At 39.8% G+C, this 23,988-nt stretch overlaps 1 protein-coding gene across 32 annotated transcripts in view; it reads right to left on the bottom strand.

The window, feature by feature from the left end:
* The window catches only part of PTPRD (protein tyrosine phosphatase receptor type D), a 1,234,877-nt gene that overhangs the window by 337,962 nt on the left and 872,927 nt on the right, over positions 1 to 23,988 (bottom strand). Inside the window, exon 1 of one of the 32 annotated variants that reach the window (XM_071802227.1) lies at positions 23,515 to 23,946. The exons of 30 other annotated variants lie outside the window; for them this stretch is intronic. The gene's annotated coding sequence lies outside the window, so the exon portion shown is untranslated. Of the gene's footprint in view, positions 1 to 22,889; positions 22,978 to 23,514; positions 23,947 to 23,988 lie in introns of those variants that run through there. One more of the 32 variants, XM_071802228.1, reaches the window with a different exon arrangement.

Below are 23,988 nucleotides of genomic sequence, written 5' to 3'. Positions count from 1 at the left end.
GTAATGTGCACTGAATACAAACAGCAGCTAGGGAATAAAAATTAAAAAAAAAAAAAAAAAAAACAAACATACACATGCTTAACCAAGCCCTGCTGATACCTTGTAAGACAACTCCTAAATATATTTCAGTATCCAGCGATGAAAGTGTTATGTAAAACGATGTGCATTGATCCAGTAATCCCCAAAGCTCTCACAGTGACTTTAATTTACCTGAACACAGAACTGCTTGAGAAAAATCCTTCTAGACCTTGCCAAAATCTGACTGCAGGGAACGGCATATTTTTATAGTCACAAAAGCAGAGTAACAAAAAAGATGTCAAATACAAGGCCGATGGCAACCGAAGCTATCATGTTTTTTACACAAGTAACAAGGAACAGTGTGAAAATTACTGGTAAAACAGGCTATGACGTACAAGATGAAAAGGAAGTTGATCGTGACTGATAGTAAAATATTTTTAGCCTGTACAATCTAAAGGCTAAAATGTGTCTAAAATGGAAAATTAATATAAACATTTCCATCCCATATATGTATATTTTACTAGAAGGCTGTTCTTGCTGAAGTTCATGGTCAAATTAAGAGACCATAAAGAGTCTATACGGGTTTAAATATAATGTTCTGTACACTACTGTATTCTAACTCCCACTGATGTCAACAACACACAAAATTAGGCCTTCAAGATTACAGTTTATGTTACCATTTTAATTTTACTTTTTAAGCAAAATGAACGTGACCCATGAATAGGGTACTCATTTAGTACTTTCTTTCAGGGTTAACGGATCATCTAATTGTGTATGTTAAAACTGCACATACCAAAAGGATATAAAAATGGTGACTTCAGCTATACTACTGGTAAAAAATATTGATACAGTCTAGCTACAAAAACTATTGCTTTAAAACATCTAATATGTAAAAACAAAAATCTATTAGTAATAGGTTCTCTATCCCACAAAATAAGGAAAAACGTTAATTTCAAGACAGCTTTATTCTCACATAGCAAGAGATCTAGGGTTCAGTGTTACAACGCTTAGAAATATTCTCTTGGCTGTACCTTTATTTGACTCGTATGATTCATATCACCCTATCTATCATTTCTTAATATTAGGTTTTATCACATGTATAGAAAGAAATTTGATTGTTCTGTATTAGCATGTTTATTCCTCTACTGATAAATTCCAGTGCACTGCATTCTACAAAACTATATAAGGAATGGAAGACTGCATTAAAGTAAAGGGACAAAGAGGAAATTGAAACACTTAACCTCCAAGTGGTTCATGTAATTTAATGAAGTCCTATTTTAAAACCAAAGCAAGCCTGTGCTATACATGTCAGTCTATGTCAGTAAATCTAGCTGTTAAAATCCTACTGATTTAAGATTACTTTTCTAACTACCTAGAGAAAACACACCTTCATACCCTTAGATCTTTTCCCAAGAACAGATACGACTTCCAAAGTCTTTTCGTCTTCACCTCACCTACCTTAATAAAAACGTATGAAAGGCACTCAATGTAAAGAAGAGAACACAGAAGAGCAGCATTGTAAGAAGAATAAAAGCCTTTGAGGAAAAATACTGGAATTTCTCAGAGAATGTAACGCTAAAACTAAAGAAAGAAGGACATAAAGCTCTTTTTTAAACAAAGAGTATGGCACTCATACATAACAATGTCACTTAAAAATCCACAGAAAGCAATTACTTATACATCACAATTTAGAATGAAATGCCAACTACTCTCCACATTCAGTTCCACAAACTTACACCAAAAATAAATGTGTTCACAGTTTTCAATATTTGCAAAATTATTTTTGAAGTGCAAACAAAAGTTGTTGAAATATTTTACCTAAAATATTTCTCCATTACCCATTCAACATAACTGTGAATACCCACAAGGCACAAATTATAAAATGATAAGCCAGCTCAAGCCCAGTAAAAAACAAACAAACAAACACAAAACCAAATAAATAAATAAACAAAACAAAACAAACAAACCCCCTCATTTATGTTGTAATCCTTGTAATATACAACTTATTTCTGCTAATTTCTTCAGTTACCAGGTTAGGAATTGGTTTCTACCAGTGCCTTTATCCTCTACACAACATGTTAGAATTTCTGTTGTACAATTCCTCCACAAGAGAAATCCCTACCAGTAATATGACTACTTGCTCTTTAAAATTTTCATATTTTCCTTATAAGTCTTTAAGAATTTCACCTTTAAGAATCTAGTACTGTATTTTGTAATCCTCATCTTAAAGACAAGTAGGAGTAGGTATGACAACGAAATGCAAAAGAAAAAACTGATCAGAACAGACGCAACAAAAATTGTTTAGCATACATCATACCTCTGAATCTTTGCAAAGATCTCGGCAGATATTTGGATAAATACTGAAACAGATCCTCACTAAAACATGACTGAGTATGAATCAATCTCAGCCTGGCTGGGTTCAGTCTTTCAGCCCTGCATTATGATTTGGTTAAATACAGAAATGCCTGGCAGAGTGATCCCTGTAATAGTGTTCCAGTATCATGTAAGGTTGAAAAAAAAAAAGTGTGCTCATGAACTGATCATACTTATAGAACAGATTGTATCTTGTTACAGATCTCTTATTTATTAATAGTTTCTCCTGTAGTCAAATGACAGTGTTCCATAATGCACACAAATGGAAATACAGCATGTGTCTGTTTCACATTTCAGTAGTTTGGAGATGCTTTGCTTCTCTGTATGCAAAGTGAAAAGAAAACCAAATCATATCAAAAATAAGTAGTAGTATATTACTTTTATTCTTCCTGTAAACCAAGGAAAGCAGTAAACTATTTCCTCTCATCAGCTGTATTAATATTGATTTGAACATTAAAAAAAAAAAGTAGTAAAGCAGTTTTTTACTTCCTTCACGTACACAGAGCTGTGTCCAAATTATAAGAAAAAGAAAAAAAAAAATAGTGTTCATAGTTGTTTTTAAACCACACACATGCTTATTTTTAAACACATATATACTCTCATGGATTGCAATGATGTTATATAGTAGTGAGGTTATCTAGATATACAGTTATGGGTATGGGTGAGGCTAATTTCTCTACTGAATTCTATATTAAATGAACTATTTTTATTTATCCTTTCTGTCCTTGCTTACATTTTCATATCTATGTTTTCATATTTTTACTATACACTTTCATTATATAAAACGACAGACAAAGAACCAGCTCCCGCTAACCTGATGTGCAATTAAATCCATTTGATACCATGGGAGTATATGCATGAATAAAGCGAACCATATGCAGCACACAGTTCTTATTACCAAGCAATGCTGACATATAAGGATTTTCCTTCCACAATGAAGCTAATTTAAAAATAGTCCTTCATTAATCTACAACAGAAAATTTTCTTCCTGACACTTAAAAACCCACTTACATTTCCTCTCCGATTTGGTGTGATTAGCATTAGCAGCAGCCAAGAAGGTTCTGTGTTTTTAAAGTCATTTCAGGGCATCTGGTTACATGACGCTCAGCACCTATAGTTATTTTTAGTTCTAAGTCTATGAAGAACTTATTTCTTCAAAGTTATCCTTAGATTTCCAAATAATTAGTAAAGGATAAACGGGAAGAGTGAAAATTAGAGTGTTTGACAACCAGAACTTTTCTTTCAGTATTATTCATACTGTACTAGGAAATTACACAAACAAGGAACTAAATTCTAGACTGTAAACCAGAGAAGATCCCTACAAGGATTCTCTTCTGTGTAACGCATGAACAGCAAGGGGATTTTTGTGAAATACAGCTGACTGGACTATTTTTTGTCATTCTGCAGATCTCTGTAATCTCTCTCTCTGGGCAGTGTATTTGTGACGCACAAGTGTACAATTCCTTCATACCTCAGAGTCATCCTAAAAATGCAGCTCTAAAACTATTTTTGATAGTTCAAATAAAAACTAACAATGCAAAAGAATACGTTACATACACCATCAGTCCCATATACAGACTCACTCACACTAGTTCAGTTATCAGTTATTTGATTAGCCATCACATGCCAAGCCCTCTCACAAATCTATAAACTTTTAATGTAAACATGCCTTACAATTAGTAAAATGCCTACAAAATCTACAGTTCAAATAAAGGGAAGCTGCAAGACTGCTGAAGGACTAGTTTCATCTATAGTTTGGGTTAAGAAACATCAGAAAATTGTCTTATTGTTTTCACAGTCAAAATCTAAACGGCAATTGCTGAACATAAAAGATATTTTCACGGTCTGCCAAGGCACGAGGTTGGGCTTTCAAAGGACTATGCTGGCACCTTCAAAAACACACCGTAAGGAAGAATTATCTGAGATGGACCTCCTGTCTTTCTCCCAGTCTACACATCATTAAGAAAAACAGAAAAAATCATCAGCATTATAGCAAAACATAGAGGAAAATGACAGACAAGAAAATCTGACTATATTTTTCCTTCCAGCAAGTTTGAAGGCAAATAAAGGAAACGGTTTATCAGGAAATAAAGAATTGATAAATAAAAATGTTAATCCTCTAAATATCTGAACTGTTTGCAAACAGAAAGCAGACAAAACATCTACAAGATCTGCAACACATTCTGAAGTACAAAGTCTCAGTGAGAGGAATTTCTGAAAACTGGTGTTCCTAAGAACAAGACCCTGAAAACATACAAGTACTGGTGGCCATGTTCAAAGAGCCAAAAACCTAGTTCTGAAAAAAGCTTCAGACTCTGCATAGATTCAGAAATGCTACATAACTTCAGTATTAGCTTTGAACCATTACAAAGAGCAACCAAAATTACAACGAAACATCTCTGTCAAGGATATGTAGGTTACCTGCACTCTCAGCAAAACACAAACTCTCAGCTTCTATGACTTTTTTCCCCAGTAGTGGAACTGTACACCTCTAGATCTCCTCAGTATTTACTAAATTATTAAATACATGAAATCCCAGGCAACACCAGAAATCTGGTAATACAACTAGATCTCTGACTGGAGCAGTCATCTACCCAACACTAACAGAGACAAAACTTACAAGAGCTGGGGAAAATCCTGCTTATTGTTGTGTATGTGTATATATACACAGAAGTCAAGAAAAGCAGCCATTGTTAACCACTAATAACACCTCAGAAACTCAGTAGGTGGAATAATAACTATGTTTGTGAAAAAGCACAGTAAGAACCTGCCTTAAAATTCTTAAACACATTAAACACAGCAAACTAATACAGCACACTAAGAAAATACAGTGAGCATGACATGTCTGACAAATGGTGTCTATTAATAAAATTTAATGTTTCAATACATTAACATGGCAGTTTTGTGTTCTTCCAAAAAAATATCTAGCTCTGATTCTACTCAGAGAACCCAGTATTGAAGCAAGCTTGGAAGCCTGGAAACCTATACTCCTGAAGTTTGTCAGCAGAATATGAACTTGTAACTCTTTTACCAAGTAGGTCATCTATGAGACCAAATGATAAGGATTGTGTCTCAATAAAAACTGCCTCAATCTGACAGAGGTGAGAGTTAAGAAACTGAATTTAACCGAGTAACACAAAGACCTGAATGGCAGGCTGTACCTGAAGAGGAGAGAGCCAGCACCCACAGATAAATCTAAAGCTGCTACCTCTGCATCTATAGACAAAAACACCAAAATGGCACAAGAGATATATTTCTTTGTTGTTACACTCATGCAGCTCTCCAAACATAACAGGCTAAGAGAAGCTGTCAAGCAGGTCTATTTCTCTTGCTGTGTTCATTCTTTTAACATGGCGAGCCGCCTGATGTGAAAAATGAGATGTGGTTGAGAAAGCAAAGATTTCATGGAGAACCAAAAGACAATGTAGTATCCTATCCAAGACATAGAAGAAAGCATAGAACTTTCTAAAAAGTGGATACTACAGAGTTATTAAAATACCTCAACAAATGTGGAGAGTCTCTGGCTGTGTGCTGTGAACAAGCCAGGGCTTGATGCGGCTGTGCTACACAGAAGGATTTCCCTGAGACACCAGAGACAAAAGGAAAGTAAACAGAAGCTGCTCTGCCCTCGACCCAGGCTGCAGGAGGGGCGTTGCCGCTGCGCATGAACAGTCTGTGAACAGTGCCTTGCAGCCAATCACCATAGTGGGGGGGGATGAGTGACTGTGAGTGTAACCAATTGTAGCCTGCACTTGCCGCATGGCCTTTTGGTATAGAGTATATAAGGCTTGGAAAAACGTGGTCTCGGGGACATTGATATTCAGTGTTGTTTAAGAGTTCATTAAAGAGTACAGATGGTAAATTCACATTGAATTAGACTCCTTACTCTCGCCCGGCCCGCCCGTTCGATCAAAGAGCTTATGCCGGCGTCTGGATTCGTCGAATTTACTACCACTACAAATGGTAGCAGAGGATGGTTCGTTAGCAAAGCATAACGCTCCGGATCGGAATTACTGCGGTAAGCAGCGTTCATAAAAAACGGAGCCAAGCCGGGGTGTGGGAGAGTGTGTTTTTTATTATTTTTCTGTCCGATATCAAAAGACAAACACCCGTCGAGCTGGCCACTCGCCTCCTACAGTTAAGACCGCGCTGATAAGATAATGGATATCGAAACAGCCGCGGCACTGCTGATGACTATTCTCTCTAAGAGAGGTATTGAATCGTCACAGGAAAAGCTAATCACATTGATTTTTTTAGCTCAGAAGTGGGGACACTTTGGAGAAGTTCCACTTTTGTTTTCCCCAACGGAATGGAGATCAGTGGGGGACACTATGTGGGACAAAACTATCAGAGGGGAAGAAGAGAAAGAAATTAAATCTGTGAGAGAATTGTGGAAAACCGTATTAGAATCATTAGAAATTATGAAATCGGAACAACGTGCCGCCCTAAGAGCCGCGGAGGCGCTTGTCCAAGAACAAACCTGGACTGATAAAACTTGTCGTCCAAAAGAAAAGAGGGGCCTGTGGGCTACTCTGTGGGGTCTGCCTGCCGTTCGGGGTGGTCGCGGGGTCCCGGCTCAGCCAATACTTTCACAATCCGATCTGCAAGGCGGATTAGAAACTTCGCGGCTTGTAAACAAAGGACCGGAAGTTTCCCCCTCCGAGTCTCTGGGGCAATGTGCCAAGAAGGCGGAAGTGCAACTAGTCGACTGTCCGGATGTGGGAGGCCCTGAGTGCCGCCCTCCTCCTACCGCTCCGCCTCTGCCCTGCCCCGAGCCGGACGCCCCCCCTCCCTCCGAGAAAAGCGTGGGGGCCGGGCCCGGACCGGCCGGGCCGCCGCCACCGCCGGGGCCGCCTCAGACTTTGCCTCCGCAAGCACCCGCGGAAGTTTTTTGTGAGCCTCCTCCTACATCATTGGGCTCACCCCAAGCAGTAGAGCAGTTACTGCAAGTCATTACCAACAAGCTTGAACAACTTAACTTAAGAGTGTCAAATGTAGAGAAAAATAAGGAACAAATTGAGTTTCAAAAACCAGCTTGCCCTTCACAAACAATGCAATCAAAGGTGCCTATAGATTCTACTGACCAGCCGCAGCCCCGACGTGGCAGATGGTCAGGGGTCATCAAAGATGCCATTCTAGAAGGTGATTGGTCTCCAGCAAAATTAGCCCTACCGGTAATTCAAAATATGAACACTCAGACAGCGGTATGGGAACCACACGATTGGAAAATTTTGCAGCAAGCAAAACAAACAATCACCAACTATGGTATACGTTCAGAAGCGACCAGACAAATACTGCATTGGATTTTTACCGCTGACTTATTGTGTCCCATGGACTGTCAAAATTTAATGCGCCTATTATTAACTCCAGCGCAATTCCTCCTGTGGGAATCAGCCTGGTATCAACGAGCGCAGCAAGAAACAGCAAAACACACCAGTCCAAATGACCCATTAACCAATGTGGTACCTGATGCCTATACAGGTCGTGGACAGTATGCTACCATAGAAGTTCAACTGCGATTTACAGCTGAAATTCACCGAAAAGCTGCACAACTTGCCCTAGATGCCTTCTTAACCTTACCGGGACCATTAGCTCCCTCATTCAGCGGAATACGCCAAGGCACCACAGAAGATTTCTCACATTTTATTGACCGGCTACATGAAGGAGTAATGCAAAATCCGGACTTATCAGAAGAAATGAAAAATCAAATGTTTCGGCTGTTAGCTTTTGATAATGCAAATTCAAAGACTAAACAAATATTAGCAACTCTGCCACCAGGATCATCAGTGGAACAAATGCTGACACGAGTAGCCAGATCAGAAGAACACCGAAGTGCAGAGGTGATGGCTGCCGCTTTCGAAGGGGTCATGCAGAGATCTCTCCGACAAGTTAGCCAGCAAGTCTCATCTACAATGCAACCAGTTGTAGCAGCAGTTCAACGATCAACAAATAAATTCTGTAAATCACCATACAATTCCTGTCATCGCTGTGGAAGTAAAGAACACGTCCGAACGAACTGTACTGCAGCAGTTTGGTGTGACAGATGCCAGTCTAACACTCATGCTACAAAAATATGCCGGAGATCGGGAAACGGTCAAGTGAGCGCGAACGGAGTGCGCACGAGGACACAAAGAGCATCTCCGAACCTGTATCCAAATCAGCAACCAACTGTGACCCAGGCTTCTTTCACCTCAACAAGCCAAGCACCGCAGGAAGCCTCGGAGTTGATGTGGAGACAGCAGTAGATATAACATTGACCAATACTGCAATTCATAGAATACCAACTAATGCTAAAGGACCTTTATTTAGACAAGATAGTCTCATTGGAGGCCTATTGGTTGGCCGTTCTTCTGCTACTATCAAAGGTCTTATAGTAATACCAGGTATAATTGATGCAGATTTCACAGGAACTGTTCAAATTCTGGCCTACACTCTGCATCCGCCAATTTTTGTTCCTTCTGGGAGTAGAATAGCTCAGGTAGTAGCACTGGAAAACTGCCTACCAATGCTTCCAGGAGTTCCTCCAGCATCCTCAACACAAAGGCATGATAAAGGATTTGGATCGACAGGTCCTGCAGTTTGCTTCACCTCATCAATGACTCAGCGTCCCATGTTACGTGTGCAACTATTTCAATCTGATTCTACTGTTGTTGTAGAGGTAATTGCAATGCTTGATACTGGAGCTGATGTCTCCATCATTAGTCAATTCAAATGGCCACGAAATTGGAAACTTCAAAAATCAATCTCTTCCACTGTTGCTGGAGTAGGGGGTCAAACTACTCCAAATATAAGTGTTGATCCCATTTCGATTAGTTTCCCTGAAGGTCAATGTGTTACCCTTAGGGTGTATGTAATGGAATTGCCAAGCAGCCTTGAGGTGCTTATTGGCCGTGACGCCTTGGGGCAACTTGGTGCCGTGTTAACTACTTCACCTTTTCCTTAGTGGTCACTGGAAAGCAGTTGCCCAACCCTCCATTGACCTGGCTAACAGATAGCCCAGTTTGGGTTGACCAGTGGCCATTAACAGAAGAGCGACTGCAAAAGGCACGTGAATTAGTAGAAGAGCAATTAGTTGCAGGCCATATCAAGCCTTCTACTAGTCCATGGAATACCCCAATTTTTGTAATACCAAAAAAGAGTGGAAAGTGGCGATTATTACATGACTTGCGAAAGGTAAATGATCAAATGCAAGCCATGGGTGCTTTACAGCCTGGATTACCATCACCTGTAATGTTACCAGAAAACTGGCATATTCTAATTATAGATTTAAAGGATTGTTTCTTTACCATTCCTTTACATGAGCAAGATACACAGCGTTTTGCATTTACACTGCCTTCAGTAAACAAAGCAGAACCAGCTAAAAGGTATGAGTGGGTAGTGCTACCGCAAGGTATGAAAAATTCTCCTACACTGTGCCAAATGTATGTTGCATGGGGACTTCAACCTATTCGTGCATCATGGAAACAAACAATTATTTATCATTATATGGATGATATTCTGTTCTGTCAACAAGCTGAGTTCACAGAAAGTTCCATAGTCCAAATTACGATCAAACTCAAAGAAAAGGGGTTGGTTATAGCTCCAGAGAAAGTTCAGAAGTCTGCACCTTGGAAATACCTTGGTTGGTCCATTTGTGATGCACAGATTCGTCCACAAAAAATTGAATTACATACTGATTTACAAACATTAAATGATGTCCAAAAATTGTTAGGGGACATACAATGGATTAGAAATTGCGTAGGCATTACTAACAATGATATAGCACCTCTTACTTCACTTCTAAAAGGAGGTGATCCAGCTAAGAAAATAAGCTTAGAGTCCGTGCATCTCAAATGTCTTTCTGATATTATACAAAAAGTACAGACAAATTGGTCTAGCCGAAGACTTTCTGATCGACCAATTTCCCTCCTTATTAGCAATCTAGAACATCCGTGTGCAATCATCTGCCAGTGGCAAAACAAAAACGGGGAATTCCCCATAGATGTTGCTACAGATTCTTCCTTTTGTGCCACTGTCAGATTGAAAACAGAAAATGATTTGCGATTATTAGAGTGGATTTTTCTCAGTGTCCAACCAAAATTCAGTATTCAAACGAGACCAGAAGCAATTGGAGAATTGATTTGAAAAGGAAGATCTCGAATATTAGAAATTAGCGGTCAGGAACCAGATGATATCAGTATTCCGATAAATGGAGCCGATTTAGAATGGTGGCTGAGACATTCGATGCCTATACAGAATGCATTATTAGGATTTATAGGCAAGGTACATTCACGACAACCGAAAGGTAAACTATGGCAATTCCTTAGAACAAATCAGTGGTTAGAGAGAAGCAAAGTAAAAGCAAAACCTGTTGAAGGCCTTACAGTATATACAGATGCAGGAAAACGAAGACACCAGGCAGCATGTGTCTGGCAAGAGTATAGTCAATGGAAACAGCATTTAATTGAAGGTTCAAAAGAGGATTCATTGCAGACTTTAGAGCTCACGGCAATAATATGGGCCTTAAATAATTGGCTGAAATCTGCTTTAAATGTTGTCACAGATTCTTTGTATGTAGCAGGTGTAATACCCAGAATGGAAAATGCCCTGTTAAGACAATCGAATAATCCTCGATTAGGAAAATTGTTTGTACAATTGAGAGCTATTTTAAATCAAAGAAAAGAACCCTGTTGTGTGATTCACATCCGCAGTCATCAATGGAATCTTGGTCTAGGTGAAGGAAGTCAAATTGCAGATAGTTTAGTAAGTTCAGTACAGCACATGCCTCCAACAGATAAATTCCAACAAGCGAGACAAAGTCATGAGAGCTTTCATCAGAATGCCAGAGGTCTCCAAAGACAATTCGATTTAACTTTAAATGAAGCAAGAAGTATTGTACAGGCATGTCCTCAGTGTGGAAGCCAGATGTTAGGTATAGGAATCGGTGTCAATCCTTGAGGTTTAAAAGCCTTAGAAGTATGGCAAATGGATGTGACACATGTGCCAGAATTTGGAAAACTTAAATATGTGCATGTCACAATTGATACTTTTTCAAAAATGATATGGGCTACTGCTTTACCAGGGGAAAAAGCACTACATGTATGTAAACATCTCACAGCTTGTTTTGCTGTAATGGGTGTCCCAGAAAAGATTAAGACAGACAATGGCCCTGCCTATGTTAGCCAGAAAGTTAGAACTTTTCTAATGAAATGGGGAGTGAAACACGTTACAGGTATACCTCATTCCCCAACAGGCCAAGGAATCATCGAGAGAGCACATCAAATGATTAAAGGGTATTTGAGCAAACAGAAGCAGGAAGAGTTAGATTGTCAACAGCGTTTAGCAAAGGTGTTGTTTACCTTGAATTATTTATGTCTAACTGGAGATCATGAGGAGCCTCCTGTGATCATTCATCATTATCAGATCAGACTAGGAAGGAAAAACACTTTACCGGAATTCATGGTGAGATATCGTGATCCCACCACTGGATTGTGGAAGGGACCAGTACCTGTTATTTTTAATGGTAGAGGGTATATGTGTCTCTCCACAGATCAAGGTCCATTGTGGGTTCCAAGCCGAGCAGTAAAGCCGGAGTTGAAACAAACTCAACCAAGTCAACTCCCTGCAGCAGAACCTTCGGAGGTCACAGAGTGAGGTGTAACCTTTGCATTGATTTAGCTGTGACATGTATGCGTACTATAGTTATATAAGTAGATCTTCAAACACCACTACCTCTTGAGTAAGTTTATCAACACCCAGCACATCGTTTGTTATAAGTTGAGTATCTTTAAACCAAAGTTCTTGGAATTTGTTTAATCAATCCATTGCGATATTTAAACGGCAATGGAATACCTCAGGTTTATTGCAAAGTGCACTGTTTATGTTGATTGCTGTTGTTATTTATATGTTATGTATAAGTTGTTTTTTATCACATATCAAAAAAGGATTAGAACACACAGCTAATCAATCCTGGCTTGTCCAAAAAGAAAAAAAAAAGGAGGAATTGTGGAGAGTCTCTGGCTGTGTGCTGTGAACAAGCCAGGGCTTGATGCGGCTGTGCTACACAGAAGGATTTCCCTGAGACACCAGAGACAAAAGGAAAGTAAACAGAAGCTGCTCTGCCCTCGACCCAGGCTGCAGGAGGGGCGTTGCCGCTGCGCATGAACAGTCTGTGAACAGTGCCTTGCAGCCAATCACCATAGTGGGGGGGGATGAGTGACTGTGAGTGTAACCAATTGTAGCCTGCACTTGCCGCATGGCCTTTTGGCATAGAGTATATAAGGCTTGGAAAAACGTGGTCTCGGGGACATTGATATTCAGTGTTGTTTAAGAGTTCATTAAAGAGTACGGATGGTAAATTCACATTGAATTAGACTCCTTACTCTCGCCCGGCCCGCCCGTTCGATCAAAGAGCTTATGCCGGCGTCTGGATTCGTCGAATTTACTACCACTACAAATGGTAGCAGAGGATGGTTCGTTAGCAAAGCATAACGCTCCGGATCTACAAACAAAGGCAGAAGGTGTACAAGTATACATGTGGTGTCTTCAGCACACCCATGGACAAAAAAGTACATACGGAAAGACTACTTTCTAGATTCCTATCCTAATTAAAGAAGTTGGAGATCAGTGCAAAACAGATAAGCCCCTAATGCCAGCAGAAGATGTAAAAAACATAAATTAAGCCTTTGAGATCCTAATGGCAACAGGTTTGAGAGGAGATTTCTAGAACATAAGAAATAGAGCATCCAATATTCATCATTTAAGTGACATTCCAAAATAAGGACAACCTAGGGAGCCACTCTCAGAGTTTTTGAGAGTTCACAATGTCAGATATGATCTAACAATGAGAAGCAAAAACTGCTACATATATACCTTTAAAGTATACCTAAAGACTCATTCAAGACAGAGTGATGTACAGTATAGAAGAGCTGGAATGAAGTAAGCATTGGTATTTCTTCAGGAACACACATTTCTCCTTGACTTACTAACTGACATTTTTCACACAGAGGACAGATCTCCGGCTGAAACGTTCCCAGCCTTGCAAAACCAGGATGGAGAACAATTTTGAGAAAGAAAAGGAGAGGTAGGGGCACCTTCAGTCACAGTATTCAAATCAGCACTATTCCCATGGCAGTTTTGCTTTAGTGGGAAATTTCTGAGGTTATAAAATTTCACTCTTTACTCTTTCAAGTGGGTGAATTCAGGTTTCGTCCCATCCCAGAGCTCTTCAGTGTTCTCAAGTGTTCTTTATTATTTAATATGAGATATATCTTAACACCATTATCTGCGCAACAGGTACAAGCTGCAGAAAGTATATCTGCCTAATTTTCTGACTGGCATCCACAATATGAACTTAACCCAGAAAATCAAAAATTTCACATCAAAATGACAAGCTCTTCACCTCCTTACAACCATGACAGCAAAAAGTTGAAAATACAGCTTGCCTACAAGTAACACAGTTTAAGAATTTATATATAAAGAGAATACATCTGTTAAGCACTGATTACTATAAACATTTCTAGCAACTCATTCATCATCATGGTAGAAAAATCCCATCACAGCTTTCTTCCACACATTACTCACAATCTATTTTGCTTTTTTATTAATCTATCTTTCTAACCCAGACTACTATAGAGATAAGCAAAGATGAAACACTGCACCTTTCACAGTTTATGTACTCCCCACTAAAAAGAAGAAAGACTATTTGAGATTATAAATTAGAATTGCTCAAAGATAGAAAATCCACATCTCTAAGAAGTCTGGTAGTTATTGTCATGTTTTCTAATATCTTTGGAATAAGATTACCTTTGTGCACTCGATTAATAAAGCAATCCTATGAATAAATCAGCCAGGGATGCAGCCCCAGTAAGATTCCTTGTAGGGATTACATTGACTAGAAGGACATATATCTGTTCCATCAAGTACAGATGAATAGCTGGAGAATAAACATTTCATTTTTATATATATACAGTATTTACTCTGTCTAGAAATTTCCAGGCTCACTGAAATACCACCGCTAAAGTCTTAATGCTTTGTTTTTTTTCCAGAGTCACTGTAATCATGCAAAATTAAACCCAAGGAATGCTAGGATTCTTACAGAATTATGATTGCTCCTGCAGGCATTCACTGCCACCTGTTAGCATGAGAAAGTACAATGCTCTCTTCATTATCTACTGCCCTTCATATATCTAAAATTTTCATCTAGTCAGTGTGCTTAAACTTCACATGATCATTTAAGGTGGCTTTTGAAAATGTTAAATGGGAAAAAGGGAAAAAGGTGTAAAACACAACAAAACACAACAAAAATTTACACTGATTATCCACTTCTCTTTAACAAAAAAAAAAAAAAAAGGCATTAGAGTATAGTTAATAACAACTAAGACAAACATTTCTTTAAATTAAAGTTATACTTCTTTCCCATGCCATGTACAACAACAAAATTCAAGGCTTCTCATTTCAAGAAAAATAATATCCAAAAATATCAAAACTGGCAAACAGCGTAAGCAAAACAATTTCATTGTTTGGAAAATTCTGCTAATCAGAACAGGTCATTGATTCATTGAATGACAATTTGCAAAACTCCATTCTTCACGAAATAGGTTAAAAAAAAAAAAAAAACAAACATCTAATCACAGAATTCTTCTGTTATTTATGGTAAAAAAAATTGGTAAATAGTGAATATTTATTACTTAGGCTAAGACAGTTTTCCAAATAAAGTTGATGGCATGCTGCCAATAAGTAGAAAACATAGGCATCTGACAAAATGCCACTGCCTTGATGCAGAACTGTTCTAAAGTGATTCTTGTTGAATACGTATTTCTCTTTACCAAAATGCTTCTTGCTCCCTAATTTATGAGATACTATAAATCAATTCATCAGACATTTCATTAAGCTTTCTTCCCTATATATGAATTCAACCACTAGCTAGGATTACCCGTGGTAAAAATGCCATCCTTTAAGCAAAGACACAAAGGCACTATGGATCTGATCCAAACAATGCTGCTGTCAAAGGAAATCTTTCTCACTGACCACTAAGGGCTTCGAACCTCTTAGGACAGCTCTTCTATGGCTTGACAGAAAAATCCACCTATACCACTGACGCAAAAATTAATATAAACAACTCAGTAGAGGTTGCAAGCTTAACAATAAAACCGCATGTTTTATTGTGCACTTTTCTCTACCAAGATTCACTTTTTGAAAGTTAATCACATCACGTGTATCAGAGACAAACTTCCAACAGCTCAGAGAAGGTAGATAGTCCACAATGGAAGTCCGAAATTCTGATCTTAACAAACACCTCTGAAAGCACACATCAGATCTATCCAAAGTATCCATCTTTATTGGCAATACATATTGTGATACCCAGACTAAACAAGGTAATGCTAAATACCATTTAACTGATGAATATCAATTCCACCTTGGTTAAGCTTGCTGAAAACCACTAAGAATTATTTTTTCCATGAAAAAAAATCCTACACTCTATTTTTAGGTGAAAAAGTGGAGTATGTACTTTGTAAGTTGCTAAAAACTTTAAGCTTATCTGAAACAATCATAATAACAGATTAACAAGAGTAGATTCCACATTTGTTAACATACTTTAAAATAACATATTAGAAGTCTTAAATAAGCCACATAATTGTATTGATTTTTTATAGCTGTGAAACGAAACACGATACTTGTGACTAAATTTGTCCTTATTCACAAATCTAGTTCCCCCATTCTCACTTGTATGAACAGCTTTCTGAGCTATGCTGCAACACAAGCTCAGCATTGACTGTATCTAGTTGGGTTTTTTGTTTGGTTGGTCAGGACTTTTTTTGTTTGTTTTTCTTTTTTTTTTCCTTGAGAAATGCTACTGGTTATGCTGGTGCAGAGACATAAGGCTGTAAATTCCTATCCTCCATCAGTACCACTGACCTCAGAGCAAACCCCACAACTGGCTACAGGCATTCAACATCCATCATTGCTCCTGAAACCTAATCTTTCAGGGAACGACAGCTGCACTGGGCAGCAGTTAAGCAGCTTTCCAAGATACACTATCATCCCAAACATTATAAATAAATAAAACTTCCTGTCCTACTTTCTGATCAGTGTTTTAGAAATATCTCATTGCGTGTACTTCACACCAAATTAATGACTTTCATCTACACACAGGCAGGCAAAATTCTAATCTAGTAACCAGAGACCTTTTTTAAAAAAAGATAGTTGCTGCTTCTTACAGGCAACAAAATATAGCTTATTGCTTATTAATAAAAATAGTCAATTTCCTACAAATATTAATAAATAGTAAACCTGTAAATGCAATTTCAATACCATTTAGTATAAGAGGTAAAGAAATGATACACCTGACATTCACAGCACTGAAATCTCCTCCTCTAGGCAGGAAATCTCTGGTCTTACATTTATAAACTGCCTTTTAAAAAGACACCTCCCTGTCTACAGCAAATTCCACAGAGGGAGAAAGCCCCTTCCTTAAAAAAAAAAAAAAAGAAAAAAAGAAATTAAATAAAATAAATAAAATAAAATAAAATAAAATTTTAAAAAGTATGGTTCACAGAAGTATATTTATGCAGACAAATTAATCAATCTCTATGCTAGAAATAGTGACACACATCTGTCTCATAGACCCCTTCCTTCTGTGGCATAAAAGAGATGAAAGAAATGTATAGAGTACAGAATATTCCTATTTTTTTTTAACTTTGATAAGAGCACTCTTATTTTTTCAGAAAAAAAAAAAAAAAGTAAGCACCATAATTCCCTAACCTTAATGGAGAATATGGGCTGCACTCCACTTTTACAAAAGCATGAGAGAGGGAAGGGAAGGGAGAGGGGAAGGGAGAGGGGAAGGGAGAGGGGAAGGGAGAGGGGAAGGGAGAGGGGAAGGGAGAGGGGAAGGGAGAGGGGAAGGGAGAGGGGAAGGGAGAGGGGAAGGGAGAGGGGAAGGGAGAGGGGAAGGGAGAGGGGAAGGGAGAGGGGAAGGGAGAGGGGAAGGGAGAGGGGAAGGGAGAGGGGAAGGGAGAGGGGAAGGGAGAGGGGAAGGGAGAGGGGAAGGGAGAGGGGAAGGGAGAGGGGAAGGGAGAGGGGAAGGGAGAGGGGAAGGGAGAGGGGAAGGGAGAGGGGAAGGGAGAGGGGAAGGGAGAGGGGAAGGGAGAGGGGAAGGGAGAGGGGAAGGGAGAGGGGAAGGGAGAGGGGAAGGGAGAGGGGAAGGGAAGGGAAGGGAAGGGAAGGGAAGGGAAGGGAAGGGAAGGGAAGGGAAGGGAAGGGAAGAGAAGAGAAGAGAAGAGAAGAGAAGAGAAGAGAAGAGAAGAGAAGAGAAGAGAAGAGAAGAGAAGAGAAGAGAAGAGAAGAGAAGAGAAGAGAAGAGAAGAGAAGAGAAGAGAAGAGAAGAGAAGAGAAGAGAAGAGAAGAGAAGAGAAGAGAAGAGAAGAGAAGAGAAGAGAAGAGAAGAGAGAAGAGAAGAGAAGAGAAGAGAAGAGAAGAGAAGAGAAGAGAAGAGAAGAGAAGAGAAGAGAAGAGAAGAGAAGAGAGAAGAGAAGAGAAGAGAAGAGAAGAGAAGAGAAGAGAAGAGAAGAGAAGAGAAGAGAAGAGAAGAGAAGAGAAGAGAAGAGAAGAGAAGAGAAGAGAAGAGAAGAGAAGAGAAGAGAAGAGAAATTTCACCTTTCTTTGGGAAGGCTTCATAAAATAATACAGCCTACAGACAGTTCAAAAACACAGTTAAGAATTTTTTAATTCAATCAGCATTGTAAAGCAAGCAGAATTACTGAGTTCAAACTTAGCAAACAGGTATTTCCCAAAAGTTAGAAAGCCTATGACATTGTTACCAGAATGTATTTGAATTTCCTCTCACTGAGTCAAAGCAAGTAACAAAAAGCCAGACTTCTTGGTAAAACCAGTGAATATCCCAAGGTGAGGAACTGAGATCGAAATGCAGTTGGGCAAATTGTCAAAATAAATGTATACCCATTTACAAACATAGGATCCAAGCTATATTTTTAGTGAGGCTGGCAGTGACCATATTCTGCATGAGAATCAGTCAATTCTGCCATCTAAAAAGCCAGATTTTACACACCACTTACCGAACTCTGACTAGCAGATACATAATTTTCAGAACACTAAAAATTATAATAGAAAGAGCAATACACTTGCTTGCATTGCTCTATATACCACATTTGATACACTGCTTGAGGAAAAAGTACGCATTATCTGACTATAACAATATGCGAGCAGTTCAGCTGACAGTAACCAGGACATTCATTTTGATTGTCTGAAAACAACAAATTAATCTGTGTACCAGTGGAATTACTCCACTAATTGGAAGATTACTGAAAACTCAAATAACCCCACTACCTATAACTACGAAGATGCAGAGCACAGGGTATGATAGTATACTAAGACATGCCCTCTGGTATAATAAATCAAAGTGCCTAAACTTCCATAATTTTCAGCTGGCTGAGAAGGAGGAAGTTTTCTGCACATTCTTTGTATTTGAAAGAACATACAAAATCCCTGGCAGATATTAGACAAACAGGTATAAACAGGGGAGCTGATTTTTGCAAAAATCTCTATCTGTTTGAGGACTCTACTGCAAGATTGATCACTTTTTGTTGTTGTTGTTCCTGTGCTACTAAGCTTATGGAGAAGGCTGTCACAGTATGTAAGCATAAGACACTTAAAGTTGTAAGTCTTTTTATCTTAGGGAAGTATGAACTACACATACCTGCTGATGTAGTTAAAAAATAAGATGATAGAGTATGTAGTGTGAATTGTCGCTTTTACAAATGAATTGAAAGAACCTGAATAATAATCATGTTTTTCAAAAGCAATGCTTCCAGTATTTACACAAGTGCAACGTTTTAGTAAATATTATCAATAACCAACCAAAAGCCATCTGAGCTTATGAAACATAAGTTAAAATTGTGCAATAGTGGACATATGGTTTTATCAACGCACAGCGCTTTGAACAGCAAGTGAAGTGAAGCTTGTTGGAAAGGAATTTACAAGCAAAGCACTCTCATGCAATCGTTTTCTACGTCTTCAGATTTCTCCAGTTATAATACAGCTTTCACCATAGCAGATCACCAAAGCAAGTAATGCCTCCTCTTTGCTCCTACTTGGTAAAACACTGATTGCATAGGCAGGAGTGTTTTTAAACACGGATTCTTGTTTTAGGCTGCCAAGTTGCCAGCGTACATTCATTAATTAGCCTCATTTAAAGCCCTTTCCAAAGAAAACAAGGATTAAGCAAATAAAGTAAACAACTCATAGAGTATGTGAAATTGAGAGTTTTCGTAAAAATATTTTATGTTGACTGTGTTATGCCAACTGTTTTTTAAATAGTATTACAACATAAGCAGGCTCCCGTTACAATAGACAGCATTATGTGACTCTGACACTGAACCTAAAAGAGCCAGTATCTATGCTTTTCTCAACTTGATAAGGAAAAAGGTTAAAAATCACTACAATCTTATACAAAAGTGAAACACAATGATTTGCAGACCTGTACTATACTACCCATCTTGATATCCAAGTGTAAATGAAGCGCCTGTCCTCTGCATTTCAGAGGCACTTCCTTGGTGTACTGGCATTCAGTAAGACTCACAGTTTTGAACAGACATCTATCATCTGAGAAGACCTTTAAAGTGGATTTCATTCTATTTCATCACGACTTTGCCTAAGTGCACACACTCGCATTTCAGAAAATTAAACTCAGTCAATATTTGTACAATTGTTGTCAGCAATATGACAAAAAGCCTCTTCCTGTAACTAGCCTAACATCACGATACATAAAACTCTCTGTTTTAAAGACAGCTTATTAAAAAATTAGCATACCATAGGGAAACTGCATTTTGATTGTATGACCTTACTGTGATTCAGCTTGAAAATCTTTTTAAATGAGAATGTTCAAAGAGCTTAGTAACGGAAGTTCATTTTGAAGAAAATCCAATATGCAAATATTTCAGCTGTGCTCTTTTAAAAATTGTCTGCTTTGTCAGTTTCAAAAACTGAAAATCAACAATGGAACAGTGTAAGTATACTTGACCTTATTGCTTAGTGTCTATCAAGAATGCTACAGCTGGTGGATTTTAAATTTCTGAAAGTGACACTCAAAAATGTATAGCACATCTTCAGCCCAGGCCCGTAGATGCTGACTACGCTCCAGCCAAAGCCTTGGAGCCACCACACTCTCAAACTTACGTAACACTTACAAAGCTAGTTTAAATACACCATCAATCTATGTCTGTTGGTGCCTTGAAGTAATCCTGTTAGTTTATCTTTTAACCCTATACTTGCATGGAATGGTACCATTACTAATCTAATCTAAGAAACACATTGGCAACAAATCTGATTTTCTCAGCTTACAGAATATATGAAATGCGGGGAGACACTCACATCTGCCTTTGCCCAAAATTTGCACCTGCCAAGTTGACGGTCATCCCCAACTGCCGTAGCACGCAGGAGAGCAGAGGGGAAAGGACACCACACAGGACTAGGGAAAATGTATGAAATAAGGTCAAAAAAAAGCAGACAATTCCAATGCATCCCCTAAGTATCCACAGTCTCATTTGTTATTAAGGAATAAATAAGTGGCAACTTTGCTTTTGACATTAAGCACCTGTGTAAAAAACGTCTGGTGAAAGAGTGAGTATATGCCATGTACTGGTATTCGCTGTATGAGTGCAGTTTATACAGGCCCCTAGTGGCTCCACACACACAGCAGCAGATGAAGGGGGATTCCTACTCTTCATATCATGTAGTTTTGGTCCCCACATTTTTCAAATGGAGGAACAAAGGGCAACCCTAAAAATGAAAGCTGAATTGCTGATTAGACTTAAACCACCAGGTATTTAGTTCTTTTGCACACCCCCAAGTCTGCTCTTGCAAACCATCCCTGAAGATTAAGCACCAGTTTACTATCTATCTCCCGTTGAGTTCACTGACAGTGCTGGTGTTTGAGTTATGTAACTGTCACAGCAGAACACTTAATTTGTCTTATTCTTCAGCACTCATTTTGAAAGTAGTATGACTGATGGTTCTAAAAGCAGGTCCTAAGACCCACTGCTGAAATCTAGAAATACCAAGATACCGTTTTCCTTTCTACACACCTTTCCTGACAGCTTGCCATAGCACACACAAACCATAATTAATTTCTTAGTGCCTTCTTAGAGTAGAAGTCTTCTACTTAGGCAAAGCTTTCAGAAAAGCTATACATCATTTCTGCACTGAGAGAAATCTAAATATACTTCACCATAATACCACAAGTGACAAAACTAACGCTGGAAATCTACTCCTGTAAAAAGTCTCTCATTAAATCCCTCTTCCTGTCTATGTAACACTCAGCACCTTGAAAATTCCATGCCATTACATTCACAGCTTTTAGCAATTTTGACTGGGCAAAATTTGACAGCTGAATTTATTAAACTGACCAGTTTGTCAATTTCACACATTAAAATAAAAATAAAAATAAAAAGGCAGTAATAGCAAATCTCATGAGATGGAATTTAAAGAACATACAAAAAAACTGCTAGCTAAACTAAGATGCAAATACCTATAATTGTACTTCAGAGAGGAATCTTTTTTTTTTTTTTCCTTCAGAGTTGCTCCATTCAACAACAAGTATTGTAGGAGCTTTGTGTGCTCCCAGCCCAGGAGAAAATGCCATTTACTATACACTATTACAGCAAGAAAGTACTGACCGTTGTAACATTATAAAACATTAGCAGACACCAGACGAAGGAAAAATACAGTACATATAGATTTTTCCATCTCACCATCAAAATTCCAAATAAATGTCCTGATATTACACAAGTTTCTTGTGCATGAACAAAGAGTATGTTGGAAGCGATCTCTGAAAGGCTGAGAAGACAATCATGACTTCTCACATCAATCCTAAGTTTAAAAGAATACAGGCTTCAGCAAAAATACTCATGTCTGCAAACAGGAAACTCCAAGGCAAATCAGCATCTACAAGAGTCATGCCCAATGTAACACTGTCTCAAGCGACAAGTGAAGGAACACAGAAAACACTAACTATTCACATAAATAAAACGACTCTTCTATGTATGTCAATACTGAGAACATGGCCATGGCAAGCACAGTAAAGAAGCTGCCACCCTTCCACGAGGCAGCAACTGTACAAAGGCCAGTCAAAAGAATAAAATATGCATGACAGCAGCCTGGAGAAGTAACAAGGAGGAGCAGACATTCAAAAGCCATACATGCTAGGGTGAGTGGTAATCGCTTTGAAAGTAAATTATCTAGTTCTATCAGGGAGACAGGGCCAGAAAACAGGGAAAATAAGGAATTAGGTGGAAGGAAACAACTGGTCTATTTGCTAGCCTAGGAGAGCCCCGTTGTAGCCCGTGCCTCCTCGCACGGGCAGACGGCGCAGAGGGAGCTGCCAAGTTTGCTGAACAAATTCGAGACCCCCTTTGTAAGCGCTCGGAAAACTGAGTTTTCAGCCCGATGTGCTACCTTTCAGGTGATTTTGAGAAAGTAAACAAAAAGATTAAAAGCCTAACCTGTGAAAAGCTTCGCATCTCCGTGCCTGCCAGCTCCGCCGTGGAGCAGAAGAAGGAGAAGGGGGAGGAGAAGGAGGAGGAGGAGGAGAGAGCCCTCCTCAGACCGGCGCCGGGGTCCCTACCGGGCGCCCGGTCTCCCACACTCCCTTTCCAGCGGCAGGCGCCTCGCTTCTCATCCCTGCTACATTACCCCTTCTCCCAACGCGTTAGAATAAATAAATTAATTAACAGTAATAATTCACTCGCCAAATCAAACAGCCAGCATGTAATTGGTGTAGCCCCTCCCCCCTGCCCGTGTACAGTGGCATTCAGTGGAAACGTCGACTCCGATCCATCACTCGCCCTCACCCTGCCCCATCCCCCGTCCCCGCATCGCAGCTCCGCTCGCAGGCCGCGCCGCCGGGCTGAGACCCCTCGGAGACGAGAGGGGAGCGGGTGGGCAACGGCCGCGGGGGAGCCCCGGGGCATCCAGGGGGAGAGTTGTGTATGAGGCACATGTGTGCCGGGCTGCACATACACACACATTTTTATGCACGCTCATACGTACAAACGCGCCGAAAGAGGCGGCAAAGACAGAGCGGAGGCGAGGGCGGGGGGGGAAATGGGTCAGAAGCGGGGCAGTTACCTGGTCATGCTGGCTCCCCCGGTTCCAGCAGCCGCCGCCGCCTGCCCGCCCGCCGCCGCTGCCCGCCGCCGCCACCTCTACCCGCTGCTCCCGCTCGTCTCCGGGGCGGCCGATTTAATCCAAGCCCCGCAGCAGCAGCAGCAACAGCAGCTACGAGCGGACCCCCCCGCCGCTGCTGCCTGGCGCTGGTGCGTGTCTCTCACAGTCCGGCGCCGGGGAGCAGGAGAGAGTCACCGAGAGTCCGAAAATCCAGCATCCAGAAGAGCCAGGTCCCCGCCTGCCTCCTCCTGCCAGCGCCACCTCTCCTCCGCTCTGCTCTGTTCCGTTCTGCTCTTCTTTTCTTCTTCTTCTTCCTGCGGCCGCAGCGGCTGCTGCTGCTCCCAGGCGCGCTCTCTGTTCCCGAGCTGCTGCTCCGTTTCTCCTCCTCCTCCTCCTTCTCCTCCCTCTCTCTCCTTCTTCCTTCCCCCTTCACTT

This window comes from Patagioenas fasciata, chromosome Z (genome assembly GCF_037038585.1).
Source record: "Patagioenas fasciata isolate bPatFas1 chromosome Z, bPatFas1.hap1, whole genome shotgun sequence".
In the NCBI taxonomy this organism is placed as follows: Eukaryota; Metazoa; Chordata; class Aves; order Columbiformes; family Columbidae; genus Patagioenas; species Patagioenas fasciata.
Note: the sequence above shows the minus strand (reverse complement) of the source record. Positions and strands in the feature narration are given on the sequence as shown.